At 38.5% G+C, this 8766-nt stretch overlaps 1 pseudogene; it reads right to left on the minus strand.

Moving 5' to 3' along the window:
* Positions 1 to 5176: 5176 nt before the first annotated feature.
* On the minus strand, positions 5177 to 5966 carry LOC101842710 (annotated as a pseudogene).
* Between the last annotated feature and the right edge of the window lie 2800 nt (positions 5967 to 8766).

The raw sequence follows: 8766 nt of genomic DNA on the forward strand, positions 1-8766 counted from the left end.
GGGCATTGTCATCTCCTTTAGGGTTATTGTTTAATAGGACAAAATGATCTGCTTTCTCCTCAGACATAACTTAACTACAGAGATCATTATCACATGTCCTCACAGCTTGTCTCATTCTGTGTTAGGGTGAGCTCTAGTCCTATAGGCAATAAAAAAAATGACAAACTAAATGCCCTGACTTGTGGCTCCTTAAGTTACTTCTTGGTTGTTACTGTTCTTACTTCTTTCTTTTTTTCTTACCATTGTTTTCAAAGTCTTCATTTTAACTAAGAACTCCTCGCACTTAAGTTCAAGTTTACTGACTTCATTCCCATGCACCTGCTCAAATCCCAGGTCCGTCTGCACTCAATTTTTCAAGGGTTTTCATTGGGCTTAAGGGTATACTTCTTGCTCAAATAGCTTCTAAGTTCCATGGGGAAATGAGCGGTTCATTGTTACCTTGTCAGCATAAATCTATAGAGAACCACTTGGGACCCTGGATGCCTTTTAGGGAAATGACTCTTTTAAGGAATAGCTCTGTTCCAGGTGCCAGGGAGGATGACTGCACTCTTTGTTCCTATAAAAATAAAGTCAAGAGAATTTTGGAGCAGTTTTTTTTAAGAAAAAAGGAAAGTTAAATAAATACCTGCTTATCTGTGTGTTTTGTTTGCTTGTATGTCTGGGTACCCTTTGCTTTGTTTCCTTTTCTTACACAGTGGAGCAGAAGACATTTTTCTGTAAAGAGCTGGATACCAACAATATAGACTCTGCTCTCCAGTCAGCCTGTGTCCCCACTGATCAGTTCTGTCAGCAAGATCATCCACTTGCAGTCTCAAGAAGACTGGGTGCATCTGTGCTAAAATACAGGAACAGAAGAGAGAGAGAAGGCAGGGAGTGAGAAAAGGGGGCAAAGAACTGAGTCATGCTCACTTCTTACATCATCATCAGGCATCCATCTAGCCCTTCATTCATAGACTGAGTCGTGCTCACTTCTTACGTCATCAGAAGGTACTCATCCAACCCTTCATTTATAGACTGTCTGTGTTTTTTACCCACTTCATTGTATTGTGAGCTGTTTTAAAAAAACTCCTTAAAGAGAGGAGTCGAATGCACATTTTTCTTGTTAATGTCATTTTAAAATTTTGCATCATCAATAAAATATCAGCTTAACATGGCATGTACTCTCTCATATATGGATTTTAGACATAGATCTGGGGAGTGCCAGCCTACAATCCCATGGCCAGAGAGTCTGGGAAACAGAAACTTCATTCAGTGGCTGATGGAAGAAGAGGCAGACTCACACTGTTAAGTACTGAGCTGAACTCAAGAAAGCCAGTAACAGAGAGGGAGGACTGATGACCAAAGGGATTAAGACTGGGCTGGCTTACCCCCCCAGAAACAGCTGACCTGACAAAGGTTAACTCTTAAATCCCAGGCATCAGCCTGGGAATCCAGCATGGGACTGATCAAGACCCCCTGAATGTGGGTGTCAGTGAGGAGGCCTAAGTAATCTATTGAGCCTTGGGCAGTAGATCAGTACTCATCCCGAGTATACACGCGGACTTTGGACTCCCATCCAACAATGTAAGATGCACTCTCACCCTGAACTCTTGGGGGAAGGTCTAGGCCCTGCCTTGTATGAAATGACAGACTATGGACACCCCCATGGAGGGCCTCACCCTCCCTGGGGAAATGTGGGAATAATGGGGGGCTGGGGGGGAGGGCAGGGGAGGAGGGGAGGGAAAGGGAGAGGGACCTAGAACTGACTTGTGAAACAACCTTGTTTCTATTCTTAATTTAAACTGAAAAATAAATAAGAAAAAAAGCAAAAAAAAATATCAGCCTAATGAAAGAATCACCTGGGGCAATATAACACTAATAGTAGTTGTCCACTTACCAGGGTCCAGAATCACCTAGGAGACAGACCTCTGTTCTAACATGTGAAAGATTACCTGGTTAGGTTAATTGAGTGGGAAGGCCCACCCACAATGAGAGAAGGACCACTTCATGGCTGAGCTCCTGGGCTGACTAAAACAGAGGTGGGCACTGCCAGCAGCATTTATCACCCTGTGTTTCCAGACTTTGGATGTCTTAATGTCACCACGACTGTCCAATATGTTGGACTATACATTAGAACTGTGAGCCAAAGTGAACCTTTACATTAAATTACTTTAATCAGTCATTTTGTCACAGTGATAAGAGCTCTAACACAGTTAGCAAAATAATCTGACCTAACTCTGCAATTTAAGAAAGTTAGTTGATGACATATTGTGGCATGAAAGCCCTCAGTCTTGTTTCTTCCTGGTCTCTGGATGCTGTTTAAAATGTCCCACTGTTGAGCAACAGGGCCTTGTTATATCTCAGGTAATAAAATCAGAGGGCTAAAGTAAACTTTTATTTATAAAAAGATCTGTTCATTTTTACTTGTTTTGAATTTTAGGAAAATAAAGACAATACATAAAGAAGACAATTAAGAAGGACTACATTTATAGTAAGATACAAATATCATGATTTTAATATTTCTATATTATATTTGTATAAATTTATATGGATACATATAGTTTTAACTTTATGCTTTATGCAAAATTTTCATAATTCATGATTTGTGTAAAATCTAGGATTCAATATGATTGAAAAAATATGTCTTTCTGAATACAATTTATTTTATTTAATCTGATCTGATTTTCTCCAGTTGTGTCCTTTTTAAGCAAAAGATACGACTTCGTTCTTATTTGGAGATGTATAACATAGCCTTATGTATGTATGCATGTATGTATGCTGCGTTTTCATCGCTCATTCATCTGCTGATGGACATCTAGGCTAATTCCATAACTTCACTATCATGAATCATGCTCAGATAAACATGAATGCTCACATATCTCTACAGTCAATGAATTAAAATCCTGCAGGCTTACAGGAATGTATAGTTGGAAGTCACCTGGTCATCTGGGAATCAATCCTATTTTTAGCCTTTTTAGTAACCTCCATACTGCTTGGGGTTTTTATATCTTTGTCAAAAATTAGGTGCTTAAACCTAGGTTCATAGGGCTCACACAGACTAAACCATCAACCAGGGAGCCTGTGTGGAGCTGACATAGACCTCTGCTTACATGTTACTGTTTGGTCTTCTTTGGGGACTCCTAACAGTGGGAACATGGACTGTCTCCAAGTCTGTTGCCTGCTTTTGGAACCCTTTCTTCCTACTAGATTGCTTTCTCCAGCCTTAGTAAAAGAGGAGGTGTCTAGTCTCACAACTTATATTCGGTTGCTAGTTGATTTCAGTGGGAGAGCCACCCTTTTCTGAAGAGAAATGGAAGAGAAGTGGATGGAGCAGGAGAGAGGTGGGGGGTGGTGGAAGGAACTGGGCAGGGAGGAGGAGGTAGTTACAGCTGTGTGGGCTTTACTCTCTGTGTTTTCCATGTTGCTGTTTTGGCATGTGTCTGGTTTGTGTTACTATAGCACTGTAGCCGTATTTGAAATCTGGTCCTGTGAGCTGGGTGTGCTGGTGCACACCTTTAATCCCAGCAATGAGGATGCAGGGGCAGATGGGTCTCTGAGTTCGAAGTCAGCCTGGTCTACAGAGTTAGTTCCAGGACAAACAAGGCTACTCAAAGAAACCCTGTCTCAAAAAAGGGAAGGGAGGGAGGGAGGGAGGGAGGGAGGGAGGGAGGGAGGGAGGAGGGAGGGAGGGAGGGAGGAGGGAGGGAGGGAAGGGAGGAAGGAAGGAAGGAAGGAAGGGAGGAAGGAAGGCTGGTTGTTCTGTTGTTCTGTCCTTCTCTGAAAAGCTCTGTCATTTTAATGGAAGTATCCTTTGCTTATTCTTAGTGTAGGAATTTTCTTGAGGAACACGTGTTTGTTCATTTTTAAAGGTCTACTCCCATTCAGCAGTGAAACCATTTGACTAGACTTTGGGATGTTTCTCACTGTTGATTCAGTCTCATTGTTTGCCCTTGTTTAGTTTATATTGTTTGTATGCTTTAATTTTAATAAGGGATATTTGTTTAGAAATTCATCCATTTTTTCTTGATTTTTAATTTATTAGAGTTTAGGTTTCCAATCATGCAGTACTGGTCCTCTGATTTTCATTTTTATCTCTTGAAATAGTCCACTTTTCTTTAATTTTACTCATTTGAGTCTTCTCTTTGTTTTGGTTAATTTGACTAAGGGTTTATCGGTTTTATTTATCAATTCCAAAAACCTCTTAGTGTAATTGATTCTTCATGTTTTTCTTATATCCATTTGATTAGTTTCTACTGTGATCTTTATTATTTCTCTCCATTCACTAATTTTAGATTTGGCTTTTCCTTGCTTGTCTAAAACCTTGAGGTGTATCAAATTATTTACTTGATATTTCTCTGGTTTTTAAAAGATTATAATGTAAATTTTTTTGTACTGATTAATCTCACCTTGCTATCCTATTACCTCGGTTATTTCTGATTTTGTTTTATTCTATTATCTCATCATGTATTGCTGACTGGTCTGGAACTTGGTGTGTAGACCAGGCTGGCCTTGAACACACAGAGATCTACCAGTCTGCTTTTCCACTCTGATTTTCTTTAATGCAGGCATCTATAGATATGAACTGTGCTCTTAGTACTATCTCCATAGTCTCCCATGGAGTCTTGTATGCAATTTTTAAAGAACTTTTAGTATCTCAGTTGATTTCTAGGGTTTTTTTGTTTTGTTTTTGTTTAGAAAAATTGAGTGGACTGCTGGAATTTTGAATGGAGGATTCTGTAGATCATTGTTAAATCAAATTCTTCTGTCATCCCTTCTGATTAATTCTGGTTTGAAGTGTGTTTCATCAGATATTAATATGACTGTACCTATTCTTTTCTTTGGAATGTCTATTTTTATTCTTTCACCCTGTGGGTGTCTTTGTCTTTGCTAGTTACTTGCATTTCATGCAGACAGCAGGTAGACTCATCCTTATTTCTAATCTCATTTCCTAGCTTGTGTATTTTGATTGGAAAGTTGAGACCATTATATTTAGAGTCATTATTAAAGGTATGTAGTCATTCAGTCATTTTCTTGTTTTGTTATTCTCTAATGTTTGGGGGTTTGTTTGTTTATTTGTTTTGATTCTTGTTTTCTCACTTTTCTACTGTGTTTTTTCCCTTTTATGCAGCCTCATGGATCTGTATGTCATTATTTTTGTTGTTGTTAAGCCTCAAAATATAGCACATCTTAAGTTCATTTAGACATCAGCCTCCAAGGGAAAAGAATTCTCTGTTACCCTCAGCCTCCCTCCCACCCTCTGAAAGTCATCTGCTGTCTTCCCAAAGAAGTTACTCTTCCCTTCCTTGGACAGATTCTCTGTGAAGTCAAATGGATTTTCTACTCTGACAACTGTTAAAACCCAGATCCAGCAGAAGCAAGTCTGCCACAAATTCAGTGCACTGCTTCGTTAAAGAGCAATTCATCCCAGTGAGCTTCACAGCAAAGGCATCCAGGAGGAACCTCTGTTCCATTCTAACAGCACTGATAATTATTCCTTTTACTCTCTGCTCTGATGCTTTGTATACCACGTGTTTGGACATCAGGCAGCTAGAGTCACAGTGCAAACCCTCGTCTCTGCTAATAAGCTCTTTGGAAAAGCTGCATCTGGGCATCAGTCCTTGTTTCTTGAGCCAGAACACTGATATGAAAGAACCAGAAAAGAAGATTCCTTTAACAGTGGCAAGGGCTACAACATGTTCTCCGTAGTCTAATCTTCAATTGCTTATTTGCTGTTCTAGCTCTTTCATGTCCCCTGACCTAGTACAGTCTGTCTTCTTCCAATTAAATGGCATTGAAGAGAAATTCCCTTTTTCGTTTAGAATCTTTACTGTGTGCATGATGAGACTATACATTTCTGAAAGTACCTTTTCTGTAGGGGAAGCCATTGAAACAGTAAGCTTTTATATTTGAACTTCTTGGCTAAATCACCTCACCAAATTTTCATTTATTCTACCTAACATCACTGATGCAAAGAAAGCCAGAACATGAAATACGTTAAAATTTGTGTCATAACACAGATAATTTTATGTTAATTTTTCTTCAAAAGTGCCATGGCTGCTCTTGTAAAACAATGATTACAGCATTATTTTTGGTCAATAAAACTTAAAACCAATACTACCTCAGTCCTGAAGGACAAAAAGAGATATATGTAGGAAAGTCTATAATAGTAGAAGGTTCATCCAGTCACATTGATTTGCAGAGGCATCAATAACTTTCAGGGTATGACCTGAACTGAACCAGGTAATATATCATCACAGAAGTGCATAGCAGATAAAGCTGATCATACAATGGTGTCAGGAAAACAGATAGAGTGAGAAATTTACCAGGTCCCACCATTCCCTTTGGAAACATACCCTAAAACCTAAATCTCCTATGAGGCTCTATTTTTACAGTCTCACCATGTGGCAGTGCCAAGGTGAAAACCAAATATCCAGGCCTAGGGGAGCATCCCACACATAAAGGATAGCAGAACCCTATTCTTCTCCCTGTGAGAGGTGAGGACCCGGAACAAAATATGGTTAAATAAGATCACAAGGCTAAGACCCTATAAAAGGAAAAGGTATCTCAAGTGTTAGGTTATAGATATTTTCTTCAAATTGAAGCATTTCTTCCTGAAGGGAAGAGAGAGACTTATAAGACTCTGGAAGTAAACACAACTCCAAAGTCTCAGAAAGTTCCTGAAATTCATGAGATCCACAAGTTCCCTTCCCAAGATTATAGAAGAAGTCACAATTTCCAAAAGAAAGGAAACTTCCTCAACCAGACTTCCTGAACAGCCATGCAGAGTGCTACAGGATATAGTTTTCATGATTTATCACTCATCCTGGGATGGTCTTTTCCATGGTGATCTTTTCCGTGGTGATGCTACCCTTGAGTCATTCATGGTTCTGTAAGTAAGCCTTCAAATATATTCTTATAAGTAACCCTAACAAACTCAGTGGTTCACTAGACTAGAATCATTTCTTTGGTTTGTCCTTAGTGCCATATCTGGTATAAATAGATATTTGTTTATATACAGTGAGAAAGGTTATACAACAAATACATAATGAAAAGGTCACCTGAAGATGGGAAAAAAAGGATGGTGGTATCTGAAAACTAGGAAGAGAAGTGATGCCAGCACCTTGATTTGGGACTACTGGCCCCTGAACTATGAGATGAGTTATTTGATCTACCTGTTCAGCAATGTTCTGGCTTGGCTGTGAGAGCAAACTGATCTCTACTCTCCTTTGCTTCATTTCTCCCTTCCTTTCTCTACCCTTCCTTCATTTTCTTTTTTAAAAATTACTTTTTTATATATTTTATTTTCCAGTTTAAATTTAGATAAGAAACGAGGTTGCTTCACAAGTCAGTTCCAGGTCCCTCTCCCATTCCCTCCCCTCCTCCCGTGCCCTCCCCGTTATCCCCTCATTCCCCCAGGGAGGGTGAGGCCCTCCATGGGGGTGTCCATAGTCTGTCATTTCATATAGGGCAGGGCCTAGACCCTTCCCCAAGAGTTCAGGGTGAGAGTGCACCTCACATTGTTCTATATTACTCTTATTTTGACATTTATTTATTCTCTTTCATCTCCCCTTTCCACTTCCTTCCTTCACTCTAAAAGAAACAACTTCATTTGCTGTGAGGGGGGAATACTTGCATGTGTTCTTTTGAAATAATTAACTGTATGCCTGTGTTGTTTATTAGCATACATGCTATTGTGTGTAAAAAATTGTATTATGTCTTGCTTTTATATTACTCCACAAAGTATTTTATATTTATCAGGATTAATGAGAATATCTGTCTACACATTAATCTTGAGTGATATGTCTGTCTGTAGCATGCAGCCATAACACTCATGTAATAATTCCTTCAGCAGAAGATAACTGTGTTGCCTCCAGTCCCTTTCCACACTACCAACAGTTATTTAAGAAATCACCACAATAGATATTTTCATTGTTGTTATGTGTTAGCAGAGTGCTTCAGAATTATTACACTCTTTGATAATCCAACCAGCCAAGCCAGAGTATACCCATAATCTCTCCTCCTACCAGCATTTATTAGCTACTGTTTTATCCATCTGACAGCTCTTTGGGGATACATCATTGTTACTTTAATTTGCATTTATCGAATTACTAATGATTTTGAGCATCTCTTTGTAAGTTTATTAGTCCTTTGAGTTTCCTCTTCTATGAATTTCCTTTACATATATCTTTGGACCATTTTTCTCCTGGGGTTCATACTCACTTCTTGTTTATTTGTAGGATACTAATGTATATTCTAGATATGAGTCTCAATGGTGCTCAATATTGAATAAAAATCTTTAATGTATTGTAATCAGTTATAGTCATTGTCTACCTCATGATTCTTAGATGTTGTGCTTCTCCACAATTAGAAGACTACTCTTCTGTGTTATTTTAAATTAGCTTTGTGGTTTTCACATCTAGATACATAAGCCATCTGAAGGATTCTATATAGAATTATCTGTTTTATTTTATGTAGTGAAATGTTTTCTCTAATGACACCTATGAAATAAACTGTCTGCTATCCATAATGCTGCGTGCCCTTTCACTATGTATCAACTGTTCAAGTACATGCATGGTCAAAGATATATATGGCTGTGTATATCATTTTTTCATTCTTTTAAGTTTCATTTTACATTTGAACCACAATTCTCCTTCCCACCTCTCCTTTCCTCCCTCAGATGTGTATATCTTTTAAAAAAATCTCTAGGTTTCTATTGATTCATTTTTGTATCAGATTACATAATTCTAGATATAGCATAGATAATATCTAATAAAATAAGTATCCCCT

Source organism: Mesocricetus auratus, unplaced genomic scaffold, assembly GCF_017639785.1.
Source record: "Mesocricetus auratus isolate SY011 unplaced genomic scaffold, BCM_Maur_2.0 Super-Scaffold_100009, whole genome shotgun sequence".
Classification (NCBI taxonomy): Eukaryota; Metazoa; Chordata; class Mammalia; order Rodentia; family Cricetidae; genus Mesocricetus; species Mesocricetus auratus.